At 41.6% G+C, this 13,421-nt stretch overlaps 2 protein-coding genes and 2 non-coding genes across 4 annotated transcripts in view; 2 read left to right on the top strand and 2 right to left on the bottom strand.

Moving 5' to 3' along the window:
- LOC144696999 (uncharacterized) overlaps positions 1-13,421 on the bottom strand; it is a 608,705-nt gene that overhangs the window by 340,106 nt on the left and 255,178 nt on the right. The gene's annotated exons all lie outside the window — the stretch shown is intronic.
- Positions 1-13,421, bottom strand: part of LOC144697121 (uncharacterized) — a 392,678-nt gene that overhangs the window by 169,633 nt on the left and 209,624 nt on the right. The window lies entirely within an intron of this gene.
- Positions 2,184-2,256, top strand: trnav-cac (transfer RNA valine (anticodon CAC)). The gene has a single exon. It is a non-coding gene; the product is annotated as a tRNA-Val (tRNA).
- trnav-uac (transfer RNA valine (anticodon UAC)) lies at positions 6,192-6,264 on the top strand. Its single transcript has one exon. It is a non-coding gene; the product is annotated as a tRNA-Val (tRNA).

Below are 13,421 nucleotides of genomic sequence, written 5' to 3'. Positions count from 1 at the left end.
CAAGAGATAAGTAAATAATTTTCATATGCATAGCTATGTAAGGAACACAAGCCTAAACGCTCATGGCATTGGTTGAGGGAAACGTTGTTAATTCAGGCAAACTAGGCATGGAATCTGCAGAAACTCCATTTTCAAAAGGGAATGATGCAATTAATTGATATGCAAAAAAATAAGAAGTTCACTAATAGAGAGAAGGAAACTGGGGTTAATTCGTTGGCACTTTTAAAAAGCTGACTGAGACAGGATGATGGAAGGGCCATGGTATGGGTACATGGTGCTATGCCATTTTATGATGACATTGTGATATGAATCTGCCTGCAGCATTCCAAATTCTGGCAGCTGAATTGCATTTCTCCCATCCAAAGAGCCAGAGAGCTGCTGCGTGATAGCACAGTTTAACATTCCAGATAGGCTCACTGCAGTTATGTCTGGCCAATGTTTCTGTGGTGTACTGGTTATCACGTTCGCGTCACACGCGAAAAATCACCGGTTTGAAACCAGTTAGAAACATTATCCAAGCTTGCCAATTTTGAGAGAGGAAAATTTGTGTATGTCAGGTTTGTTGTTGAATGTTACCTGAATCTCGCATGCTACAGGCATGGTGCTTTTGCTCTTACCTGGGCCTTAAAATGAATGCAGCAAAATCAGAAACGCTGAAATTTCATGACACACTGAGTAGAAATAGATGTTCGTTTTCTTGACTCGGCACGCATTTTAGCAGTTCGTCCGGTCAGCAACAGAATTTAGTGGGTTTTCGATGCAGATTTACGTAATTACTCACCGTCTCAAAGATGTCTCATGCTAAAGTGCGTGCACAAGGACAGGCATTAGTGACGCTGCAATTGAACCAGAGGAAATGACAGAACTGGTACAGAATCACTCCTTTAAATAATCGGTCTTCAGAATAGGGTATCAGGAAAAACGACCGTGGGAGTCGTGGAAAACGAGGCGCAGTGCAGATCTGCTGGCTTCCCCCCTGTCTTCTACATGGTCGTGATTAAGGCGCCAGAAGGCATCTCACCTGGAGGAAAGAGGGATCAAATATAATGAACGCATCATTCTCAAAACTGCTCCCATTACATTTCTTTCATTTTGTTTAAAAGCTAATTGTGCTCAATTTCAAATGAGCACCACATGGTTTGCATTACCCGTTGACTGGCATTCTTTTGTCTATCAGGCATGTTTACAATTCGAGTTTGGTGCATCTTTCAGAGAGTCTCAATTCAAATGAAGGCATCAATAACAGATACAATAATAATATTAAATATAGAATAACGGAACAAATACGGAATGAGATTTGTTTAATTTCGGCTGCCAAGGATAAGACGGATGTTCCTCACGATTGAGCAGAAAGCATTGCGCCCAGAGTCATTTGCTGGACGGACACGTGTACATTTTGAAAGTCAGAGCAAGCAGAGGCACCAGGGAGAAACCAACAGTTGGTTCCTGCAACAAGTGAGTTGGACCCTCAGTCCAAACGTTGGAATCTACCAAACATTCTGGTAGCTCAGCAATGCCCTGTTTGTTACACAAATATTTATCCCCTGTAAGATTCCGGTCCAGGAACAAAATTATTTCAAACCAAATGAAGTAAACGAACAATTGAAGCACACGATCTTGGCAGGGCTCTGTTAAACTCTAGAACAAACATTTTCCTCTGTAACTTCGCACCCTCGACTGAAGGGCTGTGGAGCAAAATAATAAGATTGTAAAACTAGCAAGGTTGAAAAAATAACACTTTCGCAAATTTGATATGAGATCAATTGCATAATTGCATCATGTTCATCTGGCGAAGTATATTCGGAAACCACGTCCAAATCGTCATGTAAACCTTGTGAATTAAGGCAAACCAGGCATGGATTCTGCAGAAACGACTTTTTCAAAAGGGAATTCAGCAATTTAATGAAAGAGAGGAAAAAACTGGTTCATTAAGAGAGAGAAGCAAATTGTAATTAATTAGTGTGCTCGTTTAGTGTGCCTTGGATCGGATGATGGAAGGGCCTCTGATGCCTTTGCATGGATACATGGTACTAGGCCATTTTATGATGACTTTGTTACATCAGTCTCGCTGCAGCGTTCCTGAGAATAGCAGCTGTTTTTAATTTGTCTGCAGCAGAGACCCAGATTGCTGCAGTGTTACAGCGCAGTGTAGCATTGCGGACAGGCTCCGTAATACCACGGCAGTTTCTGTAGTGTAGTGGTTGTCACGTTCGCCTCACACGCGAAAGGTCCCCGGTTCGAAACCGGGCAGAAACATTATGAAAACTTACTCACTAAATAGTGAGGAGAGTTTGCACCTTTTAAGCGTACCTGAATCTCCTATATTGCAGGCACAATGCATTTGCTCTCACCGAGATCATAAAATGCATGCAGTAAAATCAGCACGTCTTTCGATGCAGCTTAACACAGTTACTCACCATGTCAAAGGTGTCTCATTGTAACATGTGCTCACAAAGACAGACAAAGAGTGATCAGATCTCATTAACGCATCATTCTCAAGCCTGTTCCCTGTAAAGTTCTTTGATTTTGTTGCAATGCTGACTGTTGGACTGCTTCTCAAATCAGACCCATATCAGGTACATTACCTGGTGTCTGGCATTCTTTTGCCAGTCAAGTTTGCAATTCGATGTTGTTGTATATTTCAGAGAGTCTCAAGTCAACCGAGGGCATCAATGTCAAATATATTAATACTGAATGTTGAATAACATAAAAAATTGCTGAGAAATGTTTGTTGAATTTCGTCTTCTGATGAGAAGGCTGTTCCGAATGAGTGAGCAGAAAGCATTGCTGCCTGAGATATTTGCAGGACCGAGCCTTCTGCATTATGAAACTCAACACAAACTGAGACACCAGGTGGAAACCAAGAGTTGTCTTCCTGTAACAAGCGACATGACCTCTCAGTCTAACGCTTGGACTCCTCCAAACATTCTGGTAGATCAGCACTATCCTGTTTCCTAAAGAAAGATATATTCTGTAAAATTACATTCCCAGAACAAAATGATATTAAACCAACTGAACGAAAAAGCCTATTTCAGCATGTGATCCTGGCAGGGCTCTGTTTAACGGTAGCAATCATTTTCCTCCATGATATAACACCCTCGATTAACGAGTCGTGGAGCAAATGTAATTAGATTTTGTAAATAACTCAGAAATAATGAGATGTTTGATCAGAAAAATAAGCACTTTCGTCAATTCGATATGATATCAAGAGATAAGTAAATAATGTTCATATGCATAGCTATGTAAGGAACACAAGTCTAAACCCTCATGGCATTGGTTGAGGGAAACGTTGTTAATTCAGGCAAACTAGGCATGGAATCTGCAGAAACTCCTTGTTGAAATGCTGACTGTTGTGCTACATCTCAAATCAGACCCATATCAAATGCATTACCCGGTGACTTACATTCTTTTGTTTACCAGTCAAGTTTGCAGTTCGATGTTGTCTATTTCAGAGAGCCTCAAGTCAAACAAGGGCATCAATATCAAATACATTAATACTGAATGTTGAATAAGGTAAAAAATTGCTGAGAAAAGTTTGTTGAATTTCTTCTGCTGAGGAGGAGAAGTGTGTTCATAATGATTGAGCAGAAACCATTGCTGCCTAAGATATTTGCTGAACCGAGCCTTCTACATTTTGAAATTCAAACAAACAGACACCAGGTGGAAACCAAGAGTTGTCTTCCTGTAACAAGTGACATGTCCTCTCAGTCTAACCATTGGAATCCTCCAAACTTTGTGGTAGATCAGCACTATCCTGTTTCCTAAAGAAATATATATTCTGTAAAATTACATTCCCAGAACAAAATTATATTTAGACAACTGAACGAAACGACCTATTGCAGCATGTGATCCTGGCAGGGCTCTGTTTAACTGTAGCAATCATTTTCCTATGTGATATAACACCCTCGAGTAACGAGTCATGGAGCAAATGTAATCAGATTGTGTAAATAACTCAGAAAAAATGAGATGTTTGATCAGAAAAATAAACACTTTCATCAATTCGATATGAAAACAAGAGATAACTAAATAATGTTCATATGCATAGCTATGTAAGGAACACAAGTCTAAACCTTAATGCATTGGGTGAGGGAAACGTTGTTAATTCAGGCAAACTAGGCATGTAATCTGCAGAAACTCCTTTTTCAACAGGGAATGGTGCAATTCATTGATATGCAGAAAAATAACAAATTCACTAATAGAGAGAAGGAAACTGGGCTTAATTCGTTGGTTCTTTTAAAAAACTGACAGAGACAAGATGATGGAAGGGCCATTGTATGGATACATGGTGTTATGCCATTTTATGATGACATTGTTATCTGAGTCTGCCTGCAGCATTCCTAATTATAGCAGATAAATTCCATTTCTCCCATCCAAAGAGCCAAAGCGCTGCTGCATGACAGCACGGTTTATCATTCCAGATAGGCTCACTGCATTCATGTCTGGCCAATGTTTCTGTAGTGTAGTGGTTGTCACGTTTGCCTCACGTGTGAAAAATCACCGGTTTGAAACCGGGCTGAAACATTATCCAAGCTTGCCAATTTTGAGAGAGGAAAATTTGTGTATGTCAGGTTTGTTGTTGAATGTTACCTGAATCTCGCATGCTACAGGCATGGAGCTTTTGCTCTTTCCTGGGCCTTAAAATGAATGCAGCAAAATCAGAAACGCTGAAATTTCATGACACACTGAGTAGAAATAGATGTTCATTTTTTGACTGAGCACGCATTTTAGCAGTTCGTCTGGCAAGCAACAGAATTTAGTGGGTTTTCGATGCAGATTTACAACGTTACTCACCATCTCAAAGATGTCTCATGCGAAAGTGTGCGCATAAGGACAGGTGCAAGCGATGCTGCAATTGAACCAGAGGCAATGACAGAGCTGGGACAGAATCACTCCTTTAAATAATTGGTCTTCAGAATAGATTATCAGGAAAAATGACCGAGGGAGTCGTGGAAACCGAGGCGCAGTGCAGGTTTGCTCACTTCCCCACTGTCTTCTACATGGTCACGATTAAGGCGCCAGAAGGCTTCTCCACTGGAGCAAAGAGGGATCAAATATAATGAACACATCATTCTCAAAACTGCTCCCATTAAAATTCTTGCATTTTGTTTAAAAGCTAATTGTGCTCAATTTGAAATGAGCACAACATGGTTTGCATTACCTGTTGACTGGCATTCTTTTGTCTATCAGTCTTGTTTGCAATTCGAGTTTGGTGTATGTTTCAGAGAGTCTTAATTCAAATAAAGGCAGCAATAACAGATACAATATTAATATTAAATATAGAATAATGGAACAAATACGGGGAGTGAAGTTTGTTTAATTTTGTCTGCCAAGGATAAGACACATGTTTCTAATAATTGAGCAGAAAACATTCCACCTGGAGATATTTGCTGGATGGACACGTCTACATTTTGAAATTCAAAACAAGCTGAGGCACCAGGCTGAAACCAACAGTTGCTTCCCTGCAACAAGTGACATGGACCCTCAGTCCAACCATTGGAAACCTCTAAGCACCCTGGTAGCTCAGCACTGCCCTGTTTGTTACACAAATATTTATCCTCTGTTAGATTCCGGTCCAGGAACAACATTATTTCAAACCAAATGAAGTAAACGAACAACTGAAGCACGCGATCTTGGCAGGGCTCTGTTAAACTCTGGAACAAACATTTTCCTCTGTAGTATCGCACCCTCGATTGAAGGGATGTGGAGAAAAAGTAATAAGATTGTAAAAATAGTCAGGTTGAAAAAATAACACTTTTGCAAATTCGATATGAGATCAATTGCATAATTACATCATGTTCATCTCGCAAAGTAAATTAGGAACCCAAGTCCAAATCGTCATGTGAACCTTGTGAATTTAGGCAAACTAGGCATGGATTCTGCAGAAACGACTTTTTCAAAAGAGAATTGAGTAATTTAATGAAAGGGAGAAGAAATGGATTATTAAGAGAGAGAAGCAAATTGTGATGAATTAGTTTTCTCGTTTAAAAAGGGGCCTGAGATCGGATGTTGGAAGGGCCTCTTTTGCCATTGTTTGGAAAAATGGTGCTAGGCCATTTTATGATTACATTGTTACATCAGTCTCAATTCCTGAGAACATCAGCTGTATTCCATTTCTCCGCAATAGAGACCCAGATTGCTGCTGAGTTACAGCGCAGTTTAGCATTCCGGACAGGATCAATGCAACCGCAGCAGTTTCTGTAGTGTAGTGGTTATCACGTTCGCCTTACACACGAAAGGTCCCCGGTTCGAAACCAGGCAGGAACATTATGAAAACTTACTCATGAAATAGTGAGGATGATTTGCGTCTTGGAAGCTTACCTGAACTTTCTATGTTGCAGGCAATATTGCGTTTGCTCTCACCGAGGTCACAAAGTGAATGCAGCAAAATCAGCACCTGCTGAGATTCCATGACACACTTGAGCGGATAGATGTTCGTATTTTACTGCGCTCACATATTAGCAGCTCATTTAGTCAACAAGATAAATCAATGGGTCTTTCGATGCAGCTTAAGAAAGTTACTCACCATGTCAAAGGTTTCTCAGTGTCATGTGTGTTCATAAAGACAGACAAAGAGGGATCAGATCTAATTAACGCATCATTCTCAAGCCTGTTCCCTGTAAAATTCTTTGATTTTGTTGAAATGCTGACTGTTGTGCTACATCTCAAATCAGACCCATATCAAATGCATTACGTGGTGACTTACATTCTTTTGGTTGCCAGTCAAGTTTGCAATTCGATGTTGTTTATTTCAGAGAGCCTCAAGTCAACCAAGGGCATCAATATCAAATACATTAATACTGAATGGTGAATAAGGTAAAAAAATTGCTGAGAAAAGTTTGTTGAATTTCTTCTGCTGAGGAGAAGTGTGTTCATAATGATTGAACAGAAAGCATTGCTGCCTAAGACATTTGCTGGACCGAGCCTTCTGCATTTTGAAATTCAAACAAACTGAGGCACCAGGTGGAAACCAAGAGTTATCTTCCTGTAACAAATGACATGACCTCTCAGTCTAACCATTGGAATCCTCCAAACATTCTGGTAGACCATCACTTTTTCCTAAACAAATATGTATTCTGTAAGATTACCTTCCCAGAACAAATGCATTTTAAACCAAATAAACGAAACAAACTATGCCAGCCTTTAATCTTGGCAGGGCTCTGTTGAACTGTAACAATGATTTCCCACTGTGATATAACACCCTCGATTTGCGGTTTGTGGAGAAAATGTAATTAGATTGTATAAATCAACTCAGAAATAATGAGATGTTTGATCAGAAAAATAAGCACTTTTGTCAATTCGATATGAAATCAACAGAAAAAGTAAATGGTGTTCATATGCATAGCTATGTAAGAAGCACTAGTCTAAATCTTCACGGCATTGGGTGAGGGAAACAGTGTTAATTAAGGTAAACTAGGCATGGAATCTGCAGAATCTCCTTTTTCAAAAGGGAATTGTGCAATTAATTGATATTCAGAATAGTAACAGGTTTACTAAAAGAGGGAAGGAAACTGAGATTAATTCGTTTGCTCTTAAAAAAGCTGATCGAGAGAGGATTATGGAAGGGCCCCGTATGCCATTGAATAGATACATGGTGCTTTGCCGTTTTATGATTACATTGTTATATGAATCTTTCTGCAGCATCCCTGATAATACCAGCTGAATTCCATTTCACCGAAACAGAGACCCAGAGTGCTGCTGCATGACAGCATGGCTTAACATTCCGGATAGGCCCTGGTCAGTCGGACAGCTCACCCTTCATTCTCCCCTGATTCCGTTTCCTAAAGAGTTTGTAAATATTCACAGAACTGGAGACTGGGTTTCCTGCTTTGGTTCCTCCTCCATTTTTCCACCTGCCAACGAACAACATTTTCCAAAATCTCGTCACAATGTTCCGCCTTGCACCATGTTCAGGGGTTAACGCATTCAGTTTTGTAGAAAGATTATAAAGGCCGGGATCGTTTTCTTTAGAGCAAAGCAGGTTAAACTGAGTTTTCATGGTGTTGTTTAAAATTATTGGGCTGAGGAAGGGATCGGCGGCGGGCGGTTTGATAGAGCAGTTAGGGAGAAACTGTTTCCACTCTCGAGGGTCAGTCACCAGAGGACTGGAGTTTCTGATAATTAAATAAAGACAGGCTTGCATTTATATAGCACCTTTCCCGACCAGCGGATGTCTCAAATCGCTTTCCAGTCAATGAAGGACATTGTGAAGTGTCGTCATTGTGGCAATGTCGGAAACACGGCTGCCAATCACCGCTCAGCAAACTCCCACAAACATTAACGTCATAATGAGCAGAGAATGTGTCTTTGTGACGTTGATTGAGGGATAAACATTGACCAGGAAGCGGGGAGAAATCCACTGCACTTCTTTCAAATAGGCTCATGGCATCTTTTACATTCTGGCGCCTACATCCCGTTCATGTCTCTTTTTTCCGTACTGAATATGAAAGGAGGGATGTCACCAGACCTGCACCGAGTCGTGGCTTCCTCGGTTCCCTGGTAGTTTTTCCTCTTCCTCTATTCTGAAGCCCGATACAAAGTGATCCTGTGGCATATCTGCCATTTCCTCGGTTTCAATTATAGTATCGCTTGTCTTGCTAGTCTTTAGGAGCACTCATTGCTATTAGCCATCTTTGAGACGGGGAGTAAGTAAACAAACTGCTAATAGGTCTACCGAGTGACAGTTGAAAATGGTTCATAAACTTTACTGTTTCGTGTGTGATGAAATGTGCTTCTTTTTCGTTTGTGGGATGTTTTTCAGCGCATCTGGAAGAGCAATTGCCACGTGGCCGTACGATACTGTATTTAATATTTAACAACACAAGTGAATTATCGAACTTCTCTTCACATTTACATGTACAGGTTTTGATAATGTTTCTGTCCAATTTCAAACCGGGGTCTTTTTGTGTGTTTGGCGAACGTGATAAGCACCACGGTACAGAATCACTGCGCTGCCGAAACCCAATGGACCTGTCCGCAATATTAACCTGCGCGGTCATGCAGCAGCACTTTGGGTCTTTGTTTTGAAGAAATGGAATTCAGCTGCTACAATCAGTAATTCTGGAATCAGACTGATTTAGCAATGTCATCTTCAAATGACACAGCGCATTAGGAGACAATTCGGCCCATCGTGTCTATGTCAGTTTTTCACAAAGAGCTTTCCAATTCGCCCTAATTTCCTTCTCTTCTTCCATAACCCTGATTTTTCTCCCCTTTCAGTTCCCTTTTGAAAACTCTGAGTGAAGAGAAACAATATTGAAAGAGGTGCAGGAGTTTGTGCAGTGTCCATGCGCAGTGTGTGATCATTAACAAAGTTTCCCAGACCCAAAGACATCAAGGGTTGGACTTTAGATTCCGATATAATTTTTGAACCAAAAATGTATTTATGCAGCTGATTTCATACCGAACTTTCCAAAGAGATTGATTCAGATCAAGCATGTCCTCGTTTTCCTCAGTCGCTCTATACAATCTAATTCCTCTTGCTGTACAAACTGTTACAGAGACTGTTTTAGAAAAGATGGAAAGGTTTGCTGCAGCTACACAAAGCCCTGGTTAGATCACACCTGGAAGACTGTGGATAGTTCTGGGAACGGCACCTTATAAAGGATCAATATTTGCCTTGAAAGTTTCAGAGGAGCCGCATTGATTCTGTTGGTGGGTTTGGAAATTGAAAGTTGTCCATCCGCAGCTTGTGGCACAATTTCCCCTCACTGTTCACGTCATGTTCATGTCGAACACACTCGATGCTGTTATTGGCTGAACAAGTCTTCTGTGTTTTAACTAAACGCTGTTATTCGGCGCTCTCTCTCTTGCCGCCTGGGTTTGGCCCTCATCAGGGAATGTTGTTTTCTTGTTGCTGTGTGAACTGTCACAATTAACTGATCCCGGAGTCTCTTTCCCCCGGGATCGACAAAACCCGTCACTTCTCTTCCTTCATTCTCATTCTTTCATTCCCAGTTTGAGTCGCTTCTCCTTTCGGGCTCTTCAACAAATCCATTTGGACGGACAAGTGGCAGCTGAAATTTAATGGGAGGAAGTGTGAAGTGATTCATTTTGGTCGGAGAGGAGAAGAAACAGAAAATAAAGGTTACAATTTTAAAGGGGCTCCTGTGTTGCACAGCGAGTGGTTCGGATCAGAAATGTATCAATTCGGTTCAGTTCCACGAGGCGATGGACGCATTTTACCATCCCAAACTTCATTCATATTAGTTGTGTAGCTTCACGTTAAAAAGGTTCAGGGAGAAAAAGCAGGTTGGGAAGACGCAAGAGGAGATTGTTTCTTTCTGTATGTTTTTACATTGGAGGCCGTTCAGTTATTGAGCGTTACAAAGTGGACGGCGATTGAAATTTCCAGTCAAGGCAATGACATTTTAAACGTCGCAGTGGCCGAGCGGTCTAAGGCGCTGCATTTAAGTTTCAGTCTGTATGGAGGAGTGGGTTGAAATCCTATCGCTGCCAGAGTTTCAGACTGTCCGTATTTTCAATCAATTTTACCATACCCTTCAGTCATTGAGTTGGAGAGGGCTGCAGCACAGAAAAAGGCCCTTCGGCCCATCGAGTCTGCGCCGGTCAAACAAATACCTAACTATTCCAATCCAAATACTTCTTAAATGTTATGAGGGTTTCTGCCTCTACCACCCTTTCAGACAGTGAGTTCCAGATTCCCACCACGCCCTGGGTGAGAAAATGCTCCCTCGCATCCTCGCTAAACTTCCTACCTTTTACCTTAAAATCCGTCCACCAAGGGGAAAAGTTCGTTCCCGTGTGCCCTATTATGCCCCTCATAATTTTATGCACCTCAATCATGTCCCCACTGTGTGTGTTCGGTGTGCAGTGCTCCATTCTGGCGGAAAGATCGAGGAGAGGTAGCAGAAATTGCAGGACAGCCAGGAATAGATGGGGCTGCATTTCTTCGTTCCCTTCTGTAACCCCTCTGTCGTTTTATGTACAGAACATTAAAAGGTACATGGCGACGATGTACGGAACTGACATGCTTATGTAATGGGTTTGAAACCCTTTAGAGTTTCCTGATACAGGTGAAAATCCGACATTTTGAACCTGCAATCTACATTTAGTAGGTTACATTTCTCACTGTTCCTGTTTTAAGAATGAGTTACAGAATTGCTTATCTATTAAATGGACTAAAAAACCTTTCAAACACTTCCCTGTATTTTTCATTTCCGTTCATCTGTTGGCATTCACCAAATTTGCAGTTGGAAATGGAACAAAAACGGAGCCAATTTGGTGACATCCTCGCTTTCTGGATGTTTGTCTCTCCTTAGGCCGCTGTCACTATCGGTGTCTATGTCTGTGTGTGTTCCTCTGCGTGTGTCAATGTGATTCAGTTCCCCGAGGGGGATGAATGCATTTTTACTATCATAAACTTTACTCACTTTCGTTGTACATCGTCATGGTAAATCGCACAGAGAATAACAGTAGGTTTAAAAGTTGGAAGAGGATCTTAACCTTTCTGGCGCTGTTGGCGTAACCCGTGGTTAAAATAGTGGACTTATCAAACCAGATGCTGTGAGTTCGATCCCTGCTGGTGCCTGTGGATAAAGTTTAGCTGATGGAAGCAGTGGAAATGTAAACTATGGGGAGGAATATCTCGGCTGTGAAGAGATTTAGACACGTCAGGGTAACAAGGATAGAACATGGGAGAATACTTTCCAGATGTGCAAAGCTATTAAGAAGGTCTGACAGAAATTGAAAAAATGCTGAACCATTTAGGTACAACAAGTAATTAGGAAAGCTAATAGAATGTTATCATTTGCTGTGATGGGGAATTGAAGTAAGAAGGTTATACTTCAGTTGTACAGGACAGTGATATCAGGAGTACAGTGTAGAGTATTGGCCTCCTTGTTTAAGGAAAATGTAAATGCGTTAGAAGCAGTTCAGAGAAGGCTTATTGAACTACTACCAAGAATGGGCGGCTTGTCTTATGAGGAAAGGTGGCAGGCTAGGCCTGCATCCCATGGAGTTTAGAAGGCTAAGAGGCGACTTGATCGAAATCTTTCAGATCCTGAGGGGTCTTGACAGGGTGGATGTGGTGAGGATCTTTCGTCTTGTGGGAGAATTTAGTACTAGGGGTCACTGTTTAAAAATAAGGGATCGCTCATTTAAGACAGAGATGAGAGAAGTTTTTTCTCAGAGGGTCGTGAGTACTTGTAACTCTCTCCTTCAAAAGGCAGTGGAAGCAGAGTCTTTGAATATTTTTAAGGCAGAGCTAGATTGATTCTTGATCAACAAGGGGGTGAAAGGTGATCGGGGTAAGCAGCAGGTTTCAATCAGATCAGCCGTGATCTTATTGAATGGCGGAGAAGGCTTGAAGGGCCGAGTGGCCTACTCCTGCTCCGAGTTCATATGTTCACATGTTCTTTGAGTCCAGACTGCTTCCTGGCTTAGTGCCCAAATGCCAAAAAGTCAAGGATGATTGAAATTTTCACTGAGCAACATGTAAACTGACAGTGGATTCACTCGGTGCGATGGTGTGTTCCAGTTCTATATGTGCAATCATAGAATCAATTTCTATTTGTTATTTTGAACCCAATATTTCTAATGGGCTGGATGTTATGCACATGTTTGATCTAATTTATCCCATTTACAAAAATAAATATTGGAAAACTATTTGTGTGGGAGGTTACTGGATAACAGCAGGCCTGGAAATGGAGCAGAGAAAGAGGATCCCTGGAGTGATGTTCAGTCAGTTCAGGAGGATGGTATCAGAGGGAATGGAGTAGGGAGAGAGGATCCCTGGGGTGATCTTCAGTGAGTTCAGGAGGATGGTTTCAGAGTGAATGGAGAAGGGAGAGAGTATCCCTAGGGTGATGTTCAGTGAGTTCAGAAGAAAGGCATGAGAGAGAATGGAGCAGGGAGAGAGGATCCCTGGGGTGATGTTCCGTGAATTGAGTTGTTTGTTGTGCCTGGCAGGCCGCAGGGCCTGGGAATTTCCACGATTTGTGCTCCCTGGTGTTCCTAATAAGCCCCAAACTGTGGTAATAATTTGCGGGATTACTGCTCGATAATGTGTTTGTGTCAGATCTGCCCTAGTCTCTAGGAATCTCCCATGGTTTGTGTCAACGGTTCAGTCTGCGGTATTTGTGTATTTTTTGTCATTCATTTATGCGATGTGGGCGTGGCTGTCTGGGCCAGCATTTATTGCACATCCCTAATTGCATTGAGAAGGTGGATTGTGACGTCTCTGCCTTGTGAGTGTTTAATTGGACAAGGTGGAGAGAGTCCAGGCGAATGCTCTGGGCGCATGGGTTCAAATCCCAACATGGCAGCTGCTGGAATGTGAATTCAATTATTAAAACCTGGGATTGAAAACTAGCCTCAGTAATGGTGACCATGACAACTATCACCGATTGTCGTAAAAACCCATCTGCTGCACTAATGTCCTTTAGTGAAGGGAATCTGCCATC

Source organism: Cetorhinus maximus, chromosome 23 (assembly GCF_964194155.1).
Source record: "Cetorhinus maximus chromosome 23, sCetMax3.hap1.1, whole genome shotgun sequence".
NCBI classification, from domain to species: Eukaryota; Metazoa; Chordata; class Chondrichthyes; order Lamniformes; family Cetorhinidae; genus Cetorhinus; species Cetorhinus maximus.
This window is presented reverse-complemented; position numbering and strand designations above follow the sequence as displayed.